Source organism: Elgaria multicarinata, chromosome 5 (genome assembly GCF_023053635.1).
Source record: "Elgaria multicarinata webbii isolate HBS135686 ecotype San Diego chromosome 5, rElgMul1.1.pri, whole genome shotgun sequence".
NCBI lineage: Eukaryota > Metazoa > Chordata > Lepidosauria > Squamata > Anguidae > Elgaria > Elgaria multicarinata.
In genome coordinates, this window is record NC_086175.1 from 89,655,365 (window position 1) to 89,681,005 (window position 25,641).

General features: G+C 42.6%; 1 long non-coding RNA gene across 1 annotated transcript; it reads right to left on the reverse strand.

Moving 5' to 3' along the window:
- Positions 1-93: 93 nt before the first annotated feature.
- On the reverse strand, positions 94-17,218 carry LOC134399029 (uncharacterized). The gene is made up of 3 exons (XR_010025477.1): positions 17,107-17,218; positions 3,677-3,755; positions 94-112 (listed from the first exon to the last, which is right to left on the reverse strand). It is a non-coding gene; the product is annotated as an uncharacterized LOC134399029 (long non-coding RNA).
- Between the last annotated feature and the right edge of the window lie 8,423 nt (positions 17,219-25,641).

The following is a 25,641-nucleotide window of genomic DNA, read 5'->3' on the forward strand; positions in this document are numbered from 1 at the left end:
TCCTCTTTGCTTCTCTCTGTTGTTGCACTGGGCCTTTCCCTCTTGCAGCTCCAGCATTCTCCAAATGAGTGACTCCTGCTGTTGTGAGGAAGTCTCGCATCTCCAGGGCACACTGCACCAAACCAAAAAGGCCAGCTTTTTAAAAAAGAAAAAGCCTACAACTAAATGAGATCTATCAATATATGGCCATTTCCCCACCTACTGATTGATTGAACAAGTTATATGAGAAGGGTCCGGCCAGATGGAAGTTGACTATATATTCCTATCAGAAGTATATGTTCCTCAGGTATTAGATACGTAAGCAACAACCAGGTGTACTACAGAGTTCCTCTGTAGTCAAATCCAAGATCATGTACGAACATTATCTGTATCCTGTCTCATATCAGTTTGAGCCTTTTAAAAATACTACACAGGCCAAAATACTAAGAAGTACAGCAATAGATTTATAAGATCAAACTACTGGCTCCTACCACCTTAAAGCAAGCAACCGTTACCCTAGTGAAACACATGACAACAAAAGCAAGAAAAGAAGCAGAGGTGAGGGTGGGGGGAACTTTCTGCCAACGTCTTAATGATCAATATTCATCCACAATCATAGTACTCAATTTCTCTGACTTGGTCAAAAATTCACTGCTTCCACTGAAAGTCCTACACAGAGCTCCTAAATCCAATTGTCCAAGCTACTATGAAAATTCAGAGACACTGGGCGTCTTGCTGCTTGGGCAGATTTTAACACAAAAGTTGTTACTACTAAAGGAATCCTATTACTAAAGGAAATTAAAAACTGTTTGTCCTTTAGGCTAAAGGGTTTTGGAACAAGTTAGTATCAGATTAACAAAAAAGAAGAAGTAGATTTACTGCCAATATATCACTAGATAAATATTATTCAAATTAAGTATTCTCAGTTTTCTTTTTCCCACCCCCAAAATTCAGAAGACAATTTGGCAGGTTCCTACATGCTATAAAGAAGCTAGTGTTTCAAGAAAACGGTATTTAGTGGACACAGATTTGTTTGAAACACATCGATGTCTTTGGAAGGCTAAAGAAATACCTGGCACGACATAGTGCAAGTGACAAGGTCTACTAGGTATGACAGTAACTCATTAATATTGAATTCTGTTGCTCTACATGAAATAGCATCAACTTATTTTGATGAGATAATTCAAGACAGCATCAGGACATCACAACATAATTATTTTGGGGTTCCTCAGTCTATCGTTCTTCCTCTCAGTGCTTCCAAGCCTCTGAAGCAAGAGACCTACCTAAAGCCCCCTAGAAATCAGGCAAAGATTTGTCATACTAGATGTAAGGCAACAACTATAGAAAGTCATTGTTTACTCATTGCAAAGGGATGAATGTGTGGGTCAAATGTCATCTAAGTCACAAGACAGCTATCACAAATTTTGATGTTCAAGAAACTACAAGAAATACAATCCCATCTGTGGCACAGGAGTGTTTTACATGAGCTGCATACGTAGAGTTGCCGATACAGAGTTGTTGCGAGATCTTGTTCTCAGAAGCGCAAGAATTACCGGGAGGCCTCTCTTGCTTATTTTGCCTGAGAGAATATGCTAATAACCACAGGCTGACTGAAAATTGTGACTTATAGAGGCATTTTTAACAGAAGTGGGCAGGCATCCTTTTTCATACATTTTGGGTATACAGAGTCCAGATCTGATGCATGCCAAGATGTATTTCTATCCCTTCACCATGAAAGGTCTAAAATACAAAATGGTTGCATGCTTTCATAGAAAATGAAAGACCAGAGAAAACTACAAAAATGTGTATGGTCTACACCAGTGGTTCTCAACCTTCCTAATGCCGCGACCCTTTAATACAGTTCCTCATGTTGTGGTGACCCCCAACCATAAAATTATTTTCGTTGCTACTTCATAACTGTAATTTTGCTACTTTTATGAATCGTAATGTAAATATCTGATATGCAGGATGTATTTTCATTGTTACAAATTGAACATAATTAAAGCATAGTGATTAATCACAAAAAACAATATGTAATTATATATTATGAAATATTTATTTCTAATTACAAATAAATGACCATTGGAAATATGTGTTTTCCGATGGTCTTAGGCGACCCCTGTGAAAGGGTTGTTCGACCCCCAAAGGGGTCGCGACCCACAGGTTGAGAACCGCTGGTCTACACCATATATGAAAACCCTACGTCCCAGGACAAATGTCTCTCTACAAGTAACATCTTATTTCTTCATGTAAGAGATGTCACTATTGAATAACTGTAATAAGGCAGGAATATCAGGTATCAAACACTGCTGCCACCTGCTACAAACAGTTGGAAGTACAAGCATAAAAACATAGTACCAGTCTTCATGTTTCTCCCACCTATGCCTAAAGCCAAGTTAGCCACAACTTCACATGACTGTGCTACTACATGGAGTCAGAGGACGAGGAAATAGTTTGAATAGTTTTTTAAAACATATATTAGAACCAGAGAATGTGAATAATTTCCATGGGATGTTTTACATACAACACGTACGTGTTTATGTTAAGTGAAAACTACAATAAAACTAGATAGTATAGCCGGTGCATTTTCATTAACCCAGAAATAAAAGTTGCCAGTTCCAAAATTGGGAATATGGGAAGTGAAATTGGTGGCTGTGCTAGATCCAGTATGATGGCTACACATCATAATGGCGTTCCTAAGCGTGAGCTATTTTATGCTGTGATGATTTGTAGCAGATGAATGTGTTTAAATTTCATTTTCAGCATCATGATCCTTGTAGTTTGCTCTGGTCTTTCATTCTCAGTGAAAGCTTGCTACCATCTCATGTTTGTTGCTTAGGTTAGAATTTTCATGGAGAAGGTGCACAAGTGCAGCTTAGCATACAGCAGATTTGGATTCAGCACGTCCAACATAAAAAAGCATATCTGCCTACTGCTACTCAAAAATGTCTCTCTATATAGCCACAAATCTCAGATTTCTTACTAGTCTGAATGACATGAATTTTGACTTGTTGGCCCCATAAAAATTTAGAAGAACCTCAGCAGAGTGCTGTAAGACAAACTATAGCAGGGAGCAGCATTTACTGCCAATGCCAAAATGAAAATAAGATTTGCATCATGTACTATTTACTTTTGTTTTTGTTTCTAATTAAAGCCAAAATCTTAACTGACTTTCATACTATATTGATTTTACTCTTTATATAGCCAGAATCTGATACGAACATCTGATTCATTTAAAAAGTGTAATGTACGTAGACAGTACATACAATCTATTATCCATCTATTTAGTTAGAGGATAGTGTATGAGAAAAGGCATTTCATCGTTTAAAAATAAAAGTCTTTTACAGCTATCCAGAAAGGTGAAAAACAACATCTATATATCCAAGCATTTTACATACTGACAAACCCAAGTCCTATGCCTTTCCCTCTCTTTCAAAACATTAAAATTGGTTAAGAGTTACACAATACACTATTTGTTGGATAGGGCACATATCTGACATGATGATTAGCTTCTCCTGCCTTATTTCTGTTTAAGATGCCATCTCACAGAAGACAAGCCACAGAAGTCATCTTCAGCTCAGGATATCAGTGCCCTTCCCAGTTGCGTTATTCTTATTTTATAGCCACATGCTATGCTTAAACAGCCAGTGATTTCAGTAACTAATTATTCAGTTCACTTCACTACTAGGGGACTTACCAGAACTCCAGCGTCACGACATTGTGCTGATCATCCTGGAGGTGGATTTAGAACTCCTTTGCTCACAAGTAAAGATCACCTGGAATGAGACAAAAGTTTCATTACGGAAAATCCACAGCACAACGAGTCTTTTGGCCAAAATACGTTAGACACAAGACTTGCACTGTCTGAGCCCTGGAAAAGGAGCAGCTGGGTGCATACTTGACAACTTAACTGCCCTGCCATTTTAACAGACTATGAGGACTATTAGACAAGTGGTGTTACAAAAGACCAGCTAAGAAGGCAATTCCCCAAGGAACTGAGCACCTTAACAGAGCATTCTAATCCAAATAACGGAGGGAAGGAGGGATAAAATTGTCCCAATTAACTGTACAGTGGAACGTTATGAAGGCTCAGTGGAAAGTTCTGAAGGTAGAGAATGGTCTACTGCTTCCAGAAGAATAGTTGTTCCACCAGCCATCACACTCTTTAGTCAGATCTAAAGATCCATTCTGCTCTCCATTTAGCTCTGCATGTTACCCTTGCTATCTTACAACAACCTGGAAGCAGTCCTTCTCAAAGGTGGCACCCACCTCATGAAATACCCTCCCTCCTGGTATTTGAGAGGTGCAAACTGTGGCATGTTTTAGGTGCCAATTAAAGGACCCATCTCTTTACCCAGGCCTTTTCTTATGAGTTGTGCCACCCAATTTGCTTATTAAGTTGCTTCAAGTATTTGGTTTTAATATTTCATATAAATGTTTTCTACAAATATTTTCATATTTAACGTTTTGTTGTAAACTGCTCAGCGATATTGTTCAGACATGGAAATCAGTATATAAATCTAATAGATAAAATAATAATAAAAGTACACTTAATCAAAGGTGAATTAAAAATGGATATTAAAGAGATGGAATCTAGAGATTGCAAACCAATGAAAGGTAAGAAATGCTGGAGCTGATCCCCACCCACCCACCACAGAAAAGGCACTTATACAACACATCTCCAGAGAACTGCAGTATATCCTGACAAATACGGCAACCCATTTCTATTTTTCTAACAGTGTCTCAACAAAAGATGGGACAGCAGCACATGACACAACTAACAAACATATCTGCACCAATGGGGAATGCTGCTTTCCATTGTGACAGTAATTAGACACCTGTTCATTTGACAGCTGAGGGTTTCTGAGCGTATTGTATAGATCCAGGCCATTGAGTTGTTTAGGAGCTAAACAACACTGTGGTCAACCACAGCAGTCTGGGTTGCTGATTAAAAGTGGAAGTGGTGCACACAATGGGGAGGCAGCGTGCCCAATCTCTCCTACATGTTTAACCCATATTATGTTATATTATGCAAACTGGCCATGTATCGTCCCTTTAACCAAGTTTATAATTTGCTTATATTTATTCTTTATAACCTATTGTTTTTATAAATAATTTATGTACTGAATATTGTTCTATGGCTTGATTATGTATTTTGTGGTTTCCAATTAAGTCCTAATCCACTTTGTGAAGGTTTTCATCCTGAAATGTGGAGACAAATCTATTAACTAAATAACAGTAGATCATCACATGATTCAAATAGAGCAAATAAGATGTGCATGGCAAGGCACTATTGTCCACTCAGGGCTCCAAGTAGACACACAGAATAATAGAAAATTGTGATTTGGAAAATACAAGTCAGGAGTCTGTGAGAAATGGGGAGGAGGAAATAAATTAGGAAATCACATGACTTCTTGTTCAATTACCTCTAAATGTTAGCAGCCAAGTGCTATATTTTAACTGCCCTACAATGCTAATTCCTGATGTTTGGGATCAAGTCAGTACAAAGCTGCTCATCTAACTCTGGACCTAAGCAGGGTAGGGAAAGTAAACATTTCCTCTCCCTCCCTGTACTGTGAGTTTGGGCAGAAACTTTGCAGCAGAGCAAGTGCAGAAAGCATCCTAAGAAATATACAAAAGAATCCTGTATCTCCCTCTATTCTAATTCTTCAATTATATATATAAAGCAGGGGTATCTGTACTAAGCCTCTATTCACATAAATCCCAGTTCAATGCAGGAGAAAAACTGAGCAAGGCTCTATGGCACACCAAGAGAAGAAACCAGCTCTTCCACTCATTGGCAAACTCTAAGATCTTGCATCCCTTTTCTATCCCAGATGCTTTATAGTTTTATTTTGGATTGTGTGCTTGTCAGTATTGGCATTGAATGGCCAAATGTAGAAATCTTTCAAATACACTGTCACATGAGACGAGTCATTTTTGCCATCTCTTCCCACCCCCACTTCATTGTAAATGCAAAAAGTCCACATGAAGTAATTTCCATATAGTTCTTCAGCATCCCCCAAAATATACATTTCAGGCAGCTGGCCTTGTAAGCATAGTCCATGTATTTTTGGTATGTTACAAGCATTTAATTGCTTCTGGAACTGAGAAATTTCTTCCAAAAGACATCAAGACCTTTTTCTAATACTGACTGTGCCTTAATACTCCTATCCAATATTGTCCTGTTTCTATAAGAAGAAGTCATATTCTCTCAATTATAGAATACTTTTAGAAAACCTATAGGACAATAAAGCCCAGGACAGAACATAAGAGAAGTAGCATTTTAATAAAAACAAGTTTCAACAGATGAAAGTTGCAGAAACAGGGAAAAATGTTTCTTCTTGGCAGCTCACTAGGTTTTGACACAAAATATACATGTCACAGGTACCTTAAGTCTAAAGCTAGAATTTTGTCTGTTCCCACTAGATGGATAATGCAATGCACTAGGAGAAGGCAATTCTATTAAGAGTATGCAAGAATTCCAAGTTACAATGTGAGTTATGAAATGTAAAGGTAGCTAATTTTCAGATTTTTTATGTATCAGAAATAGATGTCAGCATAGTGAAAGAACCTCTTCCAAGAAAACACAAGCACTGTAGGGAGCAGATACAGCCTTTTTTTTTTTTTACAGTGCACTCCTATACTCAGTTGTGCCAGCTTTTGTGGGAGGGTATGTCTTTGGGTATGGATTTGAAGAAATGCGGGCATTGGGAATGCTATGTTGGTGTAATCCCACTGCCGGAGCAGCTCTGGCAGGGGAGGGGGGTATGTTAGGAAAAGAACAGAACTTAACTGGGATCCTAAGCTCCCTCAGTTCTTGGTCACGACCCCTATGGCAGTGACTTCCATATAAGAGACAGAGGATAAGCAAGGACTGTTTGGAAGTCATGAATTCACACATGCACATAAGTTCTTTGTTGATAATACCAGGCACTCCACTCCAACCATTGCTATTGCTAGCTGCACATTTATGATCCCTTTTGTTGCCAGAACAGAACCTGGCTCTATGGAGCAGAAAAGAACTACAGGCAGAGTTCTACTGCAACTTCTTACATGAGGTGAGTATTGTGTCAATGATTTAGCATTTCACCAGCAGGTGGGTCTCCAAGTGTAGACATCAGGAGTGCTGCCAATGGGAGAGGCTGAGGCATGAACATGTGACGCCTCTTCTTCTCCCTCACTGAGCATTTGCCTCGAGGCTGTGTTGTATCTGCTGAACATTCCTCATTACTATCTCCATCTCTCTTTTATGCTCTTTCCAGGCATCAGTAAGTGCAGAGCCAAATATGCTGCCCTGTGTCATGGAGTCCACAGGCAAGGTTATGGTCCAAGGGCACACGATACAACCATCTTGCTGAATCTAAGCAGGTCTGGTCAGTGCCTGGATGAGAGGTCCAAGTTTCATGATGAAAGAAAGGAGAGATATAAGATGTACACAAATCCCTGCCTCAATCCAAAGGGAGAGGCGGGAAATGAATAAATATATTTATTATTATTATCATTATTAAATCTACATAATCTAGTGGACTCCTGTCGTTTTGCAAGCTCTTCGATAAACAGTTATGTAACAGGTATAGCCATATCTACCATGAGGATGGGGCAGTGGTAAAAAAGCTATACCCATTTCTGCCTGTCACACAGCTTTCAAAGGCACAGGAAACCTGCTGGGACAGAAAGGTTGTCAACCCCATGTATGTGCCTTGTTTTCAGAAGTCACTCCATCTCAAATGTTGTTCAATGAAAGCTCTCACTACAGCTGCTTATAAATCTCACCTCACTATCCCTCCCTTCTTGCTCACTTCAGCTGTCTTGAAGATGAGACTCAGAATAGGAGCTGGGCCCAGGGTTTTCCCACTACCAGGCTCACTGTCTTTTCCACTCTCTGGCCATAACTTCCTGTAAGGAACAGGTTTCTCATAGCAGACCATTTCCCCAGGTTATAGCTGGTTTGAAAACCTACACAGTTCGCCAGCCCAAGGGGAAGATGGATAATGAGGCCTAATGAGCCAGTAAACAGCAGGCACAGGCAGTGTGGGATGATGGGTTTGAATGGAACAAAAGCCACCCTGAGCTATACCTAAATCGCCTACTTCATCTATATTCCAAACCCTCTACCATTGCATTCATGTGAGTGGGGACATCTATAGCCTCTGGTACTATGAGTTCAGACGTGGGGCATCTATGCTGAACGTGTACTCTTCGACTCAACTAGACACCTTTTACAGCCACCTTCATTCTTGTATATATGGCCGAGTTTGAGGGGTGAGAAGTGAGGATGACTAAAAGCCAATGGTGTGCCCTACTCTCTCATTTGCTCCTTTAGTTGTGTGGCTAGAACTGTTCTGTGGAGTTTCAGTTTTGCCTGCTTTCCCCTTAAATCTGCTATGTGCGTGTTACTGGCTAGTCATGCAAAACGAGAATTTGGTCTTAATTCCACAATAACCTCTGGCAGAATTTAAAATCTCCATCACCCATTTCAGCAGACCCCAAGCTCAGGTCTCTCACCCAATAAACTAACAGGGTTGGTGCCTGTAAGTGCTCAATAGTAGTTTCCATTATTACTTGTCCTTGATTCTTTGTTTCCCTTTCTGCCGACAGGCTCCTTCCTTTCGCATGGGTATTGTTCTTCCAATGGGATATAAAGCTGTGTCGCCGGTATTACCTGTTATTCCAGGTAAGCTGTTTGGCTGTTCCTCTAGATCATGCTTTCCCCAACCTAGTACTCTCTAGAAGTTTTAGACTTCAACTAAGTCTACTGGTCAAGGAATTGCAGTCCCACACATCCAGAAGGTAGGTTGGGGAAGGCTATTCTAAACTGTGGGCAGAATCCAACAGGGTGCTTATGCCTCCGCCAATTCCCATCCACAAGTGGGACCCACCACTTACAGAAGTTTTAACGCTTCTGGGAAACCGGAAACGAACAAAACACTTGTTTCTGAAATGGAGCAGGTAGGCAGAGCTCGCATAAGTGAGTTCCGCTGACCTAGCCCAATCAAGAAACCAGTGTTTCTGCTTGTTTTGGGGCTTCCTCTTGGAAGTGCTAAATCAGTGTTGCTTCAGTGGTGGGTCCCACTTGCTCAATGGAATCAGCAGGACCCACCGCTTGTACAAGATTAGTGGGGCACAAGAGAATTAGTGGAAGCATGAGCAGCACATTGGGAAAGAAAGACTGACAGGGTGAAATCCAGAGTGTTAGCTCTGTCAAAAGGGATCTATATGAGTAGTATAGATCCGCTCTGACTTGGATGCTATTGTTGATATAGACCCAGTGGATGTAACTTTGGCACAGTCCGATGATGTGGGCAGGGTCCTTGGATTGGTGAGAGCCACCAAGTGTATACTAGATCCTTGCCCTTCCTGGCTTATAAAAGCTGCCAGAGGGGGACTGGCCAAGTGAGTAAGCAGAGTGGTCAATGCCTCCCTTTGCCAAGGTAGGGTGCCAGCCTGCTTGAAGGAGGCAGTGGTAAGACCCACACTGTATTGGATAACTACCAGCCGGTCTCCAACATCCCATTTTTGGGCAAGGTATTGGAGCGTGTGGTGGCCTCCCAACTCCAGGGATTCCTGGATGAGACAAATTATCTAGATCCATTTCAATCTGGCTTCAGGCCTGGTTATGGGACAGAAACAGCTTTGGTCACCCTGATGGATGATCTTCAGCGGGAACTGGACAGGGGGAGTGTGTCCCTGTTAGTTCTGCTGGACCTCTCAGCGGCGTTTAATACCATCGACCATGGTATCCTTCTGGGCCACCTTGCTGGGATGGGACTTGGAGACACTGTTGTATAGTGGCTCCATTCCTTCCTGGATGGGTGGACCCAGAAGGTGGACTAGGGAACTCCTGTTTGACTCCTTGGCCATTGGCCTATGGAGTCCCTCAGGGCTCTGTTTTGTCCCCCATGCTATTTAAAATATACATGAAACCAGAGGTTATCCAGAGTTGTAGGGTGCAGTTCCACCAGTATGCTGATGACACCCAACTCTACTACTCCTTTCCACCCAATTCCAAGGAAGCAGTTTCTGTGCTAAACCAGCGTCTGTTGGCAGTAATGGACTGGACGAGGACAAACAAATTGAAGCTTAATCCAGGCAAGACAGAGGTGCTCCTGGTCAGTCGAAAGGCAGATCATGGAATAGGGATTCAGCTTGTGCTGGATGGGGTTACACTCCCCCTGAAGACACAGGTCCGCAGCTTGGGTGTACTTCTGGATTCAGCCCTGAGCCTAGATGCCCAGGTTTCAGCGGTGGCCAGGAGTGCATTTGCAGTTTGCCACAGAATGCATTTGCACTATTGCGCCAGCTGCCCCCGTTCCTAGAGATGTTGGACCTGGCCATGGTGACACATGCCTTAGTTACATCCCGATTGGATTACTGTAACGTGCTCAACGTGGGGCTACCTTTAAAGAGTGTTCGGAAACTCCAGCTGGTTCAAAGAGCTGCAGCCAGATTGTTGACCAGGGCTGGTTATAGGGAGCATACAATTCTCCTGTTAAAACAGCTCCACTGGCTTCCAGTCTGTTTCTGGGCACAATTCAAAATGCTGGTTATGACCTATAAAGCCCTATATGGCTCAGGTCCAGGTTATTTGAAAGACCATATTCTCCCTTATGAGCCTGCCCGTGCTTTAAGATCTTCTAGAGAAGCCCTTCTTTCAGTCCCACCATCTTCACAGGCACACTTGGTGGGAACATGGGAGAGGGCCTTCTTGGTGCCTGCTCCAGTGCTTTGGAACTCTCATCCCGGGGAAGCTAGACTGGCTCCCTCCTTGATGGGCTTTCGGAAGCAGGCCAAAACTTGTTTGTTCCAGCAGGCCTTTGGAGAATAATCTGGTCCTCCATCTATGTTCGGAAAGGAAAGGAACCTCTCGTGCAAGCACTTGAGTCATTACTGACTCCTAGAGGGACGCTTGCTTTCGCTGACGTTTTCTTGGCAGATTTTGTACCGAGGTGGTTTGCCATTGACTTCCCCAGTCGTGGTTACCTTTCCCCCAGCTAGCTGGGTACTCATTTTACCAACCTCGGAAGGATGAAAGGCTGAGTCAACCTGAGCCGGCTGCCTGAGAACCAGCTTCCGCTGGGATCGAACTCAGGCCGAGGGGAGAGTTTCGGCTGCAGTAACTGCCGCTTACCACTCTGTGCCACACGAGGCATCTATGTTAATGACTTATAATTTTGTCGTGTATTTTAAACGTTTATGTTTTAATTTTTTTGTGTTTTCTGTACATTTCTCTTCCTAGGTTTTACAATGTATGTTTTAAACTTTGTAAAGCTGCCTTGAGGCCCAGTATTGGGCAAAAGGCAGGATACTAATACTAATACTAATAATAAGGAGGAGGAGGAGGAGGTTTGAATCCATCCATAGGGATCCCAGAAGAATATGTAGTCTGCAACACACTAGCTGGCCACTTACATTGTGGTGGTATATTATGCCTTTTGTGGGTGGGGAGGGCAATTCCATGGCGGTGTTTCCCCACCACTGTTTACAGATTGGTTCCTTCCATGTGTCTATCGTGGGGGTACTGCTTGTTTGCTACTCCATGACTGAAGCGTGCCAGCTGCATTACCATGGAGTGACTGTCAAGGGTTGCTACGTTTCTTGTTAGAAACATATCAACACTACATCTGAGATGCTGTAAGACAGCCTTTTTCAACCTGGGGCGCTCCAGATGTGTTGGACTGCATCTCCCAGAATTCTGGGAGTTGTAGTCCAACACATCTGGAGCGCCCCAGGTTGAGAAAGGCTGCTGTAAGATATATCACGTTTTAGGTCTTAGACTCAGTAGATAGCTTGTTTCTCAACATAGCTGATTATATCATGTATATTTTTATGCTGCTTTTCCAGATTCTGCTCAAAGCAGCTCACAAGTAAACAAATCAATATATAGTTACAAAAATACAAATAGAATCATAAATACATCAAACACATATTTCATTATGCCCACATTAGCAAGCTAACACACTACTAAAATTTCCCTAAATATCTGAGCACACATTTCTTTTATAAACATTTATCACAGAGGTATCTACATTTAACTAACAAACCCTTCAGTAATTAATCCAAATAAGCAATGGCATGTTTAACACAGCTGAAAATATTGACTTCAACCATAACTCTGTTCCTCAGAAATCTAACTGTCAGGTAACTATTGACTATTGTCTGAATATGCCATTTTGAGCCATCACTACTATGTCTTAACAGCTTCCTATGTTTGGAGAAGGACAGCAAGTTACAAACATAGTTTGAAAACATCCTCTGTTCTTTCTCATCATAGTCAAAACAAATTTTGATTTACCATTCACTACTCCAGAAGTCATCCTGTGGAAAACCTTTTTTAAAAAATTATCTCAATACAGCTTTACATGTGAAGGTTGCTCTAAATTTACTGTTTTTAAGCTACTATGCAAACATTCCTTTTTACTGGGAAACTGGAACAAACATCAGGTTTGATGTAAGCAATCGCTTAAACAACAGAACTAAGATGACTTGGACGGCTGCAGCTGAAGTATGATCCACATAAGATTTTCTAGATCTTATGTCAGGTAGTAACTGAAGCTTTTTCATAAAACTTTGGAAACCTTCTCCACTTGCCGGTACATTGTCCTATTACTTCACACACACACATTTAATTAAAATTTCTAGAATTTGGATTTGTGAAGCAAAATTTCCCATATGTCAATAGAATATAGTTTTATTGTGACGGTAAATTAGTAAGACTGATTTTTTTAAATTTATGGTTCTATGAGAGATAATGAAGCAAACACTGAAGTATATGTGGGCACAATAAAGAAGTCATAACAAATCGATGAGACTCAGCAAGACCAATAAAGGGCAAATGTTGCCCATTCAACCACTCCTTACAAAGGTAGGATTAAAATCTATTAACATATGAAATTAAATAAATTACCTAAACCAATTGGTTTGCAGGCTCTTTTCTGAGCTTTGAACATAAGCAGATTTCAAAGCTTACAAGCTGACTGCAGAGTTCCCCCCACTGTTATCATAGTTGTTTCCGCTGGTAAAATGCCTCACCATAACATATATATGCTAAGGATGTGTCCAACAGCTTCCCTTACTGCTGCTGAATTAGGGCTAAAGATAAACAAGGGCTACAAATTAGCAAGCTGGCTGGTGCAACAATCCTGAGGGAATTTGTGGTTTAAACTTTACCACCTGTGCCAATTCCATAAATTTCCCAGTCGACCACTTGAACTGATCAGCACAGTTCCCTATGCGATTTGTGGGAGTTGGGTGCACTGAACCAGCATGTCTGATACTAAAAAAAGAAGGAAAGAAAGACCTCCAACTGCTTCCAACCCAACTTCTAGCCTGAGGGGTGGGCAATATTACACAGTTGTGCCTTCTACCACTATTCAGTTTGAACACAATTGTAAGCACCCATAGAAGAAAAATGAAAACCACATGAAAAATTTCAAACAGTCAAGCAAGCTCCTCAAATATATCGCAGAACTATCAATATGAATCCCCATCTTCTTCCCTATTCAGATGGCACATTCAATACCCAGTTAATTTTTAGTCTGGACACCCAATTAACCACAGGGTACTTTTAACATGGATTTTAAGCAAGTGCACTTCTGTGATAAAGGTTCAGGGGACCAAAACCTCACATTAAAGAAATGAATATGAGATCCATATAAAAGATGAAGCTATATGGCAAGAATCTGCAACCTCAAGACTAGTATTAGTTAACCTAACACCTGCTAAAGAAAATACTGTCTTAAGAGCTACTGCTGTCATCAAATCTTGAAACCCGATTATAAAACCTTATCAAACCACTAACAGGATGAGCTGTGTCATGACATTTGTATTGTTCCCTTTGTCAAAGGCTTCCTCCCATATGTACCTACCCGGACCTTAAGATCATCTACAGGGGCCCTTCTCCGTGAGCCCCTGCCAAAGGAAGTGAGGCAGGTGGCTACTAGGAGGAGGGCTTTCTCCGCTGTCGCACCCCGGTTGTGGAACGAGCTCCCCAGAGAGGTCTGCCTGGCGCCTACACTGTACTGCTTTCGTCGCCAGCTGAAGACCTTTTTATTCTCTCAGTATTTTAACACTTAATTTTAACTTAAATTTAAATTTTACTGTTTTAACTCTGTATTTTAATCTTATATCAACTTTGCTGTGTGGTTTTATCCTGGTTGCACTTTTTATACTGTATTTCGTAATTGTGTTTTAACCTGTTGGGTGTTTTACTGTGGTTTTAATTTTTGTGAACCGCCCAGAGAGCCTCGGCTATTGGGCGGTATAAAAATGTAATAAATAAATAAATAAATAAATAAATTTCTTCACTAAGGAAACTTAACAGGAGAATGTTACATTTGCAGCCAATGAGTGGGCCACAATCCTAACATTCAAATGCTTTTACAACTATCCTTGAGTAAAAGAGGTCTCCGGGCCCACAGTCCTATGCAGCTCTTCCTCTCTTTTCTACTCAAAAATTCCAGGGAGGCTGTGGGACTCTCGAACAGGTGTCAGGATACAGAATTGGAATAATTGAAGTAAAAGCTAAAACTTAATCCAGGAAAGACAGGCTCTGTGGGTGGGAAGTCAGCTGATCTGGACCATGTTGAGAAGGAGTGCACACCCCTTGAAAGACTAAATGAGCAGCTTGCAGGTTTCTCCTGAATTTGTCACTGTCTCGAGCTGCAGGTAGCAGCAGTGGCTAGATGTGCTTTTTACAAGCTCTGGCTTGTATGCCAATAGCAGCCCAACCTGGAGCGGCTGGACCTGGACCAATAGGTTTCTGGGCCTACTTCAAGTGCTGGTCTTCATCTTTAAAAACCTAAAACTACTTCAGACCAGGTTATCTGAAGGACTGCCTTCACCCATAAAATCCTGCCTATATAAGTCAGCAAGGCTCTTAAGAGAGACTGGCCGACAAGACCACATTATGCCAATACTTTTCAGCTTCACAGGCTGTCAGTCCAGGTCTGATTCAAAGTGCTGGTATTAACATTCCAAGCTGTAAACGGCTTGAGGCCAGGTTATCTGAAGGAACGCCTCCTCCCATATGTACCTGCCTGGACCCTAAGATCATCTTCAGGGGTCCTTCTCTGTGAGCCAAAGGAAGTGAGGCAGGTGGCTACCAAGAGGAAGGTTTTGTCTGCTGTGGCACCCCAGCTGTGGAATGAGCTCCCTAGAGAGGTTCACATGGCACCTACGTTATATTCTTTTCAACACCAGGCGAAGATCTTTTTATTTTCCCACTATTTTAACATCTTAGTCTTTTAACTTTGCTGTTCTAAATCCATATTTTAAATCTGTATAAATCTCTGCATTGCTGCTCGGTTTTACCCTGGTTGTGCTTTTATATTGTTCTTTTATACTGTTGTTTGTTTTATACTTTGATTTGTATTTGATGGCTTAACTTTTGTGAACTGCATAGAGAGCTTTGGCTATTGGGTGGTATAGAAATGCAATAAATAAATACAGTAAAAGCTACCTTCTGGGATCCTTGTTGAGTGCCAGCTGTTAAGATCAATTAAGCCGGCATGCACATGAGACAGAACATTCTAGGTGGTGGCCCCAAAACTGTGGAATTCCTTTCCAATAGACTTATGCCTTGTCCCTTCAGTACAGGCATTTAGGTAAGCCTCAAACATCGCTCTCGTCACTGTTGCCTTTACTTGAGCCCACAAATAGCTTGCCCAGACCAGCTCTCAAACATTAATGTGTACAGTTTTCCTTCCAGTATTGTCCAAGTATATTTGTTGCACCATATCTCTCCTTTTTGTGAGGGCGCAAGTATAAAAAGCAGCTAAATATACTGTATATAAAGTTTGGAGTGGCTTACTGAAGGGTCTGACTCAGTATTTTGAATATTCCTAATTACACATTATTTAAGAGGTACAAGGAAGCTGAAGTTCTGTGAAATCACGTTTTCTCTAAAAGACTAGAAATATTTGTCCATCAACAACCAACTTCCTAAAATTCAGTTGTAAAGTTTCTTGTGGTAACCGTTAAGTCATTGTATGCCATCTATAGCTGGGAAGATGTTGGACTCAAGTACTTGGGCAGATACATGACTGTAGCCTCAACTTGGTAACAAAATTTAAAGGTACTGACAGTGTTCTTATGTGTGCATACATTTGAAATGCAACTGCAGTAAACAGCACATAAGAATATCTCAAAATCTAAGAGTAGAATTTGAAGTCAGAAAGTTTAAAAAAAGTCCACATTGCATTTCTTTCATATCTATAGCTGATGGTGTTAATTATGTTCACTGTACCATAACCACCTCTTTCGGATTGAGTCTTCTGGACAGAAAACTTATACTGGTATAATGCTAGGATTCTTCTACAGCCCATTGGAACAGAGTAAGCTAAATCTAAAATAAGGAGAAACAAGTGTGTGATCTGCCTCTCACATTAACAAATGACGCTGCCTTGTACCAAGCCAGACTGCTGCTTCACTAAGCCACAATCTATTCTGACTGATACAGGCTGTGCAGACCCTCAGGTTATCTTTTTAGAGTGAAAATCCTGGAATTAAACTTGGGGTCTCCTGCATGCAAACAATGTGCTTTACCACTGAGCAAAATGCAATGGTCCAGTTCACATGAAACACTGGAAATGCTGAAATACTTAACCCATGATTTGCCATAGTGCATGCCCAGCACACGACGCTGCCACTTTGCATAATCAACCTCTGATCAGCTCAATTGGAGGTTGCTTTGTGATGTGCAAACCCAGACATATGTTATTGGTGGGTTAAACAACCCACAGTTAACCCAAGAACTAATCATAGGTTATCTGATGGTTGTTTAACCCACAAATTAACCCAAGATTTGTCACTGTTACATCCAAACTGGGTAATTCTTCACTAATAGAAGGCCAAGCATATGTGCATCTCAACTGTTTTGGGTACTAACCATATGGGCACTGGCAGACTACATGTTAGATCTCACCAATTACCTTAAAATTCATTAGTGCTCCCCCAAAACAGAATTAATGTGGAAACAAAGCACAGTGATCAGGAGCAGAATGCTTTTGCAACGGTTTAACTATTTTAGTTACTACACATGATAACATTAGCATGTCAAGGATGTTTTTTTGGGAAAACCGATTCATAGAATTCAAGATCTGAAATTCTACAAGAAAGAAAGCTTACCATGATCAGAATATTACACAAATTACAGCACCAGTTCTGAGGTTCTTTGGGCAATTCATCTGACAAACACCTCCAGCATTCAGTAGTCTAGGAAAGAAAGAGGTAGGAATGTAGACTTTCTACTGAACCTGGAACTGTATGAAGTGGAAACAAAGTTTCTTCTCAAAGCAGTTGCATTCTGAAGTGCAATATTCTGCTCACATTACTGCAATCAGGAAACCCAAAAGCTTCGGCTGTTGGACAGTATAAAAATGCAATAAATAAAATAAAAATAAAAATCTTTATTGGGACTAACTTGAACAGATTAAGTCAAGTAGGTTAGGTTAGCTTTATTGTACGTAGGAAGGAATATGGGGTGTGGGGGTTGGTTGGTTATGAATTGGAATAGTTAAGAGAAGCAAGCATTTTCAATTTCCTGGCACCAGCATAACATTTCAAGTCACTCAGCAAAAAAGGTGCCCAATTATTTTTCCAACCATGGAAGTAAAGGGATATCATTTGTAAAGCCAGAAGACATTAAATAACCAGAGATCATCCATGCGGCTGTGCTGGGCTTTAGAACTGAACAGATTATCAGAAGCCCAGCACAACTGCTGGGACAATTGTACTCCCCTCTGAGAGCTAGCACACTGTAGGACTGGGGACGCCAACTTCAACTCCCCATTCAGCTATGAACATCACTGGATGACCTTGAGGCAGTCATTATTTCTCAAACTAACCGCCCTTTTACAAGGATAAATGTCAAGGGGAAAGAATTCATGTACATCCTTTAGGGTCCATGGAAGAAAGGGGACATATACATCAAAAAAAAATTCTAGAGAGGAGGGTTGAAAGTTGTTTTGTCACTAAGAGCATTTCATAACCCCAGGGGCAAAGGAACAAACTCAAACCTTCCTCTCTGGAACTGGAAAGTCATCCCCATAGCTGCACTGTACTTCCATACTACTCCTTGCACCTTCAAAGTCTAGCAGAATTGCAGAGATGAACCCTATCTTCTCTGCAGGTCCAAAGGTATGAGGAAGGCTGGAGCTTGCCACACTCTCCAGAGGTTGATGGAACATTCACTATGAGCAGCAAGATTATGGCCTCTTGGATACGCAACATACCAGAGTTCTCAAGGCACTTTACAATAAACCCTAACAATTAACACCTCACCACCACCCCAAAACAACACCTAAGCACAAGTAACAGTACAAAGATATACACACAAGTTCCCAGACATTCAATGGAATAAGAATATTTTAATGAGAGGAGACAAGTGCCCAGGGATAATGGGCGTTGTAAGCCAAAAGATTTGGAGGGTCGCAAGTTGCCCACCTCTGATCTACAGAATGTTTTACTCTACTGTGTTTGGAGGTTCCCAGTCAGTACCTCCACTCAAGTACTTTAGCCAAAATGGCAAGTTGGAGATTGCCCCAGTGCTTCTAAAAAAAGTCTGCAAGATCTAAAGATGAAAACACACCTACACACCAGGAACCTCACCAACATCTCCTTCAGGACAGCAGAAACATCTCCCTCCCTTCAGGAGACATTAGTCCCCTTTGGCTAGATTTTACCATCCAAGGGGGGATAAAAATTGAGCAGGCACATCATGGCTCAGCCTTTTCCAAGCACCTAATCAGTATCCTCAGGAAAGATCAACAGAAGTTCACTCAAGCAACCATAACAGACGCAGGCCAAGAAACATCCAGTACAGACCTGAAAACACAGGTCTGTACTGCCAAGATTGGAGTGGATGCAAATGACTAGCTACAAAATGTGATTTGTTTGCATCCCAGAGAAATAGCAATAATTCCATAGGTTTATTAATAGGTGATTGAATAAACCTTTTTAGAAGTTGAAATAGCTCCGCTGAATGGCATTGTGCAGATGCAATAATGGCACAGAAGGAAATTTTCACTTGTGTTTCCAGACCCACCACCATGGAATAAGCCTCCAATTGGGCTCTGTGGTTGGTCAGATACATCCCACATTTTTCACCATTATCCCAACTGCTTCATTAGAGCTAGCTCAAATCTAGTCACTGAGAAAGGGCATCAAAGAGCAATTGTGTCAAGCACCCTAGTCAATTTCTTTTTCCAGGAATTGACTAACAGGAAGTCAGCTGGCAAGATTCCAAGGGCAGACTAAAAGTCTATAGAATTCATGGCCAGACAATTTCAACTGCCCGCCCCCCTGCTGAGCCTGCAGACCCCTACAATTTTGTTTGTGACAAAAATGGTTACTGAAGGCTCTCTCTCAAATCACCCTCTTCTCATCCAGTGGAGAATGCCAAATCAAGACTATGGCCTCTAACTCAGACAACTGGTCCGAGGGCACATCATGAAACCATCTTTCTGGTCCAGTGATTTCCTGGAAACTCCACATATGCTGCCCTGAGTTCCACCAAGGAAGAAGGGCAATACAAATACACAACTCAATAGTAAGAAAACAAAAGCAGCCCTAAGACCGATCAAGAGGAGTCAACAGAGCTAATAAACCATGATTAAAACCAGCTTACATCACATGCTGGAATGCCCAAGCTAGGGATCCACAAATTTTGATTGACCTTGCCAGCCTAGCCAAAAAGAAAGTGTCCGCCATGTTCCATTCCTCTCCACTCCCAGTTGACTGGACGCAACTATCTCTGCCAACAGCAAACACATCCTTACCAGCCCTTTCTGCAAATAAGGTTGGTGGAGAATATTCCAGCTCCAGATGCTATTCAGCAAAGGTGCTCACAGCCCCAAGCAGCAGCTGAAGGACCCTCTCCTACCAGCTTCTCTTCCCAACATCAAAGAGTGGTGGGAGGAGTGTGGGTTTCAGCAAATATTTGAGCCCCAACACCAGGCAGCAGCTGAAAGCCTTGTTTTTCTTTGTAAACCACCCAGAGAGCTTCAGCTGTGGGGTGGTGTAGAAATGTAATAAATAAACAAATAATAATGCTCTCCAGAGGGTTATGGTGAGCATGGCAAGTGTAATTGCTAAAGCCCTGGCCTGAGCAAATAAAAGTCTTTACCTGACTCTAGAATACAATACACCGGGACCATAGTTGTCAGGGAAGCCATGAAGTCCCAAGTGACACCTGTTGAGGATTCAGCATGGCTGTTGAAATTCAAGAGTAATAGCCTTAGAGTTTCCAACACTACACTCGAGACCACTTCTGTAAGCTCAGCCAAGGAATGTGTTAGGCAGTAGTAGATGGCAGTAGTTTACCAACAGTACCCCAAACCTGTCTGTAGAAGTCAGTATCAGTAACACAGAGAGAATAAAAGTAGTTTATCAAGACAGATTCAACTGGTGATCAAGACAACGTGGCTCATGATAACACTACATCCTCATTCTTCCATCCTGTACCAACACTCTGCAAAGTACCCAGCAACTGGGACAATTCATAACATGCTGCCTCATACAACCAAGTTGGTGATACGTCAGGTTGACCTTTTCATCCAAGTCCTTGGTTATAGATATTTTATTGAAAACTGAATTAACTAGTCATAGATGAAGGAAGTAGAAGTACGGGAAACTAGGACAGAGTGTGGGGAGTGGGTAATGACTGAAGGAAGGCACAAACTACTTGGCCCTTCTTCCCCCACCAACAGAGTTAGAGCACAGGACAGGGCATTTTCAGTAGCAATGCCAAAGCTGTGCCCTCCCTTGGGAAGCTCAGTTGGCTTCCACTCTGGGCTTTTAGGTGAATGATCAAGACTTTCCTAATTTACTAGGCTTTTGGAATTTTTAAAAAAGTTTGCACAAGCTGCTACTGCGGGCAATATCTTATGCTGCCCGCATGGCAGTGAGACCGACTGCTAATGCAGCAGGGAGCTAGTGGTCATTAATGAGCAGAAATGCTTGTTTCCCTTCTGTGAGCTCCAATGACCTCTCCTGATCTGGAAATGAGCATTTTCAACTCCCCATTGCACAAGTGGTAGGTCGCACTGGCACAGCACAATCAGTGGGAGTGCAGCAGCCCCATTGTATACTGCCCAAATTGTTTAGTGTTGCCCTGGTTTGAACTCTCAATTCTTTATTTTATTATATTATTGTATATGTTTTAAGCCACCTGGCCTGCCCTTATAACCAAGCAAGATGTAAATCTTCGAAACAAAACAGAAACCCGACAAGTACAATCCTCAGCCATGCTGTCATGCTGTGAGCTGAAGAGGGGGTGGTGATTATCCCAGCAGTTGCACAGCATTTCAGAGGTACCCCCTGCAAATCTCCAAGCCGCTTTTCCTAGCTTGAAGCTGGGGTTTGCAACCTCATGCTTTGCTTGAGGCAGACAAGTCCCCACCCTGGAGAGACTTGGATGACCAAAACATTCTGGTTGCCTACAAAGGTAAGACAAAATTTGTGGACCCCTGACATTATTATATCCCACCTTTCTCCCAATATAGGGACTCATGGCGGCTATACTGGAACTAATCTGTTTTTGTAATTAACATTAAGTCTCAATTGTGTTGATGATTAAAGTATCTTTTTTTGTTCTATTAAAGTAAAAAAAAATTAAAAATTGACTACTTTTGACCAAGTTTTTTTCATGGTCAGGGCCCAACTGTAGTCATAGGTTGGCCCTACAATACTGGGTAACAAACAGCAAGCAATGGCTGCAGGCCTCCTAGAAACAATTATACCATTCCTGAGCTCAACAGCTCACTATCGTATGGAATGGAGAAAGTCAAGTGCAATAACAAAAATCATTTGTAGCCCCTCCATCCTAACAAAGATACTCAGCTAAGAAAGCAATACAAACACTACTAATGTGGTTGCTTACCCCTTACGCCATTAACCATTTCATTTCACCCAGATATGGTCCCTGATGGTCACTTCTATTTGGCGTACAATCATGCGCTATGATCACAAAAATCACAAGTTCCCTTATTTAAGAGTGCTAGTAAAGTAAAGGCAGCACACGTTTACTGTATTTCAACACACATGATTTGTGAGCATTTGTTTATAATGATGCAGAGTAAATGCAACATTTCTGACTGTAATCTGACACCTAAGTTATTTGCCAAAATACATTGATTACATTTCACTAAAATGTGAAAGTTAAAATACAAGCCTTATGCTGGATATTTTTTTACAGGATATACTGGTCCTAGTTCAAGCTAAGTAAGATGAAGGGGAAAATATAGCAATGTGGATAGAGTGCTGAATTTAGCTTATATTCCAAATCCGTCAAGTTTACTTGGTGCCTTTGAGCAAAAATCATTTACCACGTTATCCTAACAGCCTGAATTTCATACATTTGCAAATAGAATGGAAGAGTCACATTGATCAGAACATATATGCCATTTTAAAGTGGATATTTCACATTTTGTTAAAACACTACACACAGACAATAGTGTTCAGAATGCCGGCATCACTTGTGAAAGAGCCATCAAATTTCCCTTAGATAGAAAACACTGACAAGCTTATCTCCTGGAACTGTTACAAGGATTACAAACAATTGTGCACACTTGAAGTGCTATATGAATTAAAAATAAAGCCAAATAGAAGCAAATTATATTTGTGGATGATACAATGTGCCAACACTATCTTTTATAAGTTTCCTAACTCTAGACCATTACGTTATATTTTAAAGTAACTCGGGATTTCAGTGTTAACTAAACAAGACATTGTTCCTCATCTTTTAACTCAGTGCAAGTTAATGCACTGCATTTTAGTCAGCTTCCTCTGGAGTTTATTTACAAAGGTCTTTAAACTAATAGGAAAATACAGGAAAAAGTGAGGTGAACTGAACAGAAGAATCGAAGTCAGGATACTGTATCACACACCAAAGTATTTAGCATTTGGGGAAAATCAAAGTCCCCTTCATATACTGCCCCTGCCATCTTACATCACCCCTTCACCATTAACATTTGAGTGATCTGAAAAACCAGACTGAAGAAAAGCAAAGTGAAAAGGTTGTACTAGATGCCTGACCTCTCTCCTACCCAATTCGTCTTTGAAACGTATTAATTCAACAAAGCAATGACTGCTTACAGGTCAGAACCTGGAAAAAGCTGGTCTCTCTTAACAAAAAGAGTTTCTGAATGTAAGAACAATTAGTCTATTACCTTAAGACCAATGCAGTTATCTCTACACTGACTATACAATTTAAGTACAAAACTTCAAGATGGGAAGAAACTTCACTGATTTACACCATCTATTATTCACCAATGCTGTTAGCAATTAGGTAAACATAGATTGACCAATATTCAGAGCACCGAAAAGATTGTCATATCCCTGATTTGTTCAGAGCTACAACTCCCTTAAATTAACTGTGTTGATATTCATTACATATGGGGCTTCTCCCACCCCATCCCTCTGACCCACATGGGGGAAGCACTGTGGTTGTGTATCCAAAGCAATGTGTCTGCACACTACTTCCTTAATAGCACCATGGAGTATCACCTATTGCCTCCCTCCTTTTTCACTCCTGTTCTTGTGAACTACTGGGTTCAGAAACCATATTCTTTCACCCCTGTACTTTTACTCTTCCAATCTGTCCTGAGGCCCATGGCAGCTGCCTTCAGACTAAAACATGCATCACAACGCGTGCCCCTTCCCTAGAGCATTAAGAAGCTCATCTCCAAAAGCTTCTGCAAGATCCTTATCCCCCTTCAGAACCTACCCACAATAGCAAATCACACTATTTAATAATACTGGGGGTGGGGAGAGAAAGAGAGAAGCCCAAGACCGGAAAAAAATGCTCTCTCCCCCAATTCTCAGGCAACACTCCGAGGTGTACTTCGCTTCTTTCAGCCCTTTCCCTCATATGAGCTTTCTCCCCTTTGTATCCCCCCTCCCAATGGTGGCATCTTTTACCCACCCAGATTCCCCGCTCCAATTCCACCCAAATACACAGACGCTACTAAATGTACATAGATCCCCCCCCCCCGCCGCCGTTTCCCAGGCTCAACGTCCCCCGCCCGTTTGTTCTTCCCCCACATGCAGCGGACACGCCTCCTCCTCCCTCCGGCCTCCTCCTCCTCCTCAGCTTTCCTTCCTCCACTCCTCCCCCCCCCCCCACAATCCGCTGCATGCTTCGGGCGACTAATCGGAGCTGCCCCCACCCCATCCCCGCTTTGCCAAACACCGACCCCTCCCGCCTCACGGAGCCAGCCAGCCAGCCAGCCTGCCCGCCTGCTTCCATTCCCCCCCCCACGCGCTCTCCGCGCCCGCCCGCACCAGGTTTTTTGACCAGCCCCAAACTCTGAAACTTTCCCCCGAACAGGCAGGCAGTTACCCGGCGGCCCCCTCTGCCTTTGCCACCGCGTTGCCTCCGTCCTCACCTCCCCGTGGCCCGCAGTTTCCACGGGTGCGAGCACCATGCGGAGCCTCCTCTCTGCCCCTCCTTCACGCTTGCCGCTCTCCCGAGCAAGGGCGGGGGGGGGGGGGATGGCCTGGTCTGGCCCGGCCGGGGGGCACCTCTCAGCCCTGGGCAGGAGGGGGCGGCGCAGCGTCTCCCCCCGGCGACCGTGAATTCGCTCCCTTCCCGCAAACACACACAGGCTCCATTGTCCGCCAACCAGCCTCCCTCCTCCTCTTCTCCCACATGGTACCGCCCATCGCCCCTCTACCTCTTTCTCCCCCCCCTCGCCTTAACGAATGAAGCCGCCTATCGTGCACTCCTCCGCCCCACCCAATCAATGGAACGTCCCCTACTCACTCACGGGCTGACTTTGATTCCTCAAGCCATCGGGCCGCCTCTCCTCCCAGCAACGGGAATGGTATTGTCCCAAAGGAGAAAGGAGGAGTGAGACAGAGATCGGCCTCCCTTTTCTTTCTCACTAATGGTATCAACTGGTTCCTTAAAGAGACAGGCCGGAATACATGGGCCCTTCCTCCCCTGTAAGCAGTACCGCCCTTACCTCCCTCCATTCATCCTGGCACCGCCTCCTCAATTAGCATAGACCAACCCCATACCTCAAGGTAGTTTTCTTTCCACCGCCTCTTCCTTTTAAAGATGCAGCCACTCAATGGCACTTCTTAAAGCGACAGACATCCCTTTTTATACCCCCCCAACCCCCGCCTCTCTCTTATCAGGAACTCTTCAGAATCACCCTAATCGCAGGCATAAAAGTCTCTTGCGGGGCCAGGTTTGCTGTAGCAATTCAGGGCTCCCTCAGCAGGGGGGAAAGGGAAAGAAAAGACACATCTCCAGCCTACGCCACACCCAGGCAGGGTACACACCATACATAGTTCCCACACCTCCTCAGGGCCTCTCAACTCACAGGTACGACAGCCACATCGCACGCTGGTGCTCCCCACGCCACCGCCAAAAAGACACCTCACTACGATGAGATGTGTAAGCCTGAAGCAGGCTCTTGCTAAAACTAGGGAAAGGGCAAATGAGGTAGGAAGTCCTGCAGCACAATGCGATCATCCGTTCTCTTCCCCGTGTCCCCCGCCCCAATATAGCAGGCACTGAATTAAAGACAATGTCCACACAATCCCATCTCAGTTGTGGGCGGAGACTGGAATTTACAGAATTAGAAAGCCGAACCCTCTGGCTACATGGAGGGAAGGGGGTGGGGTGTCGTATTAATTCAGGGTTTGCATTCCGTC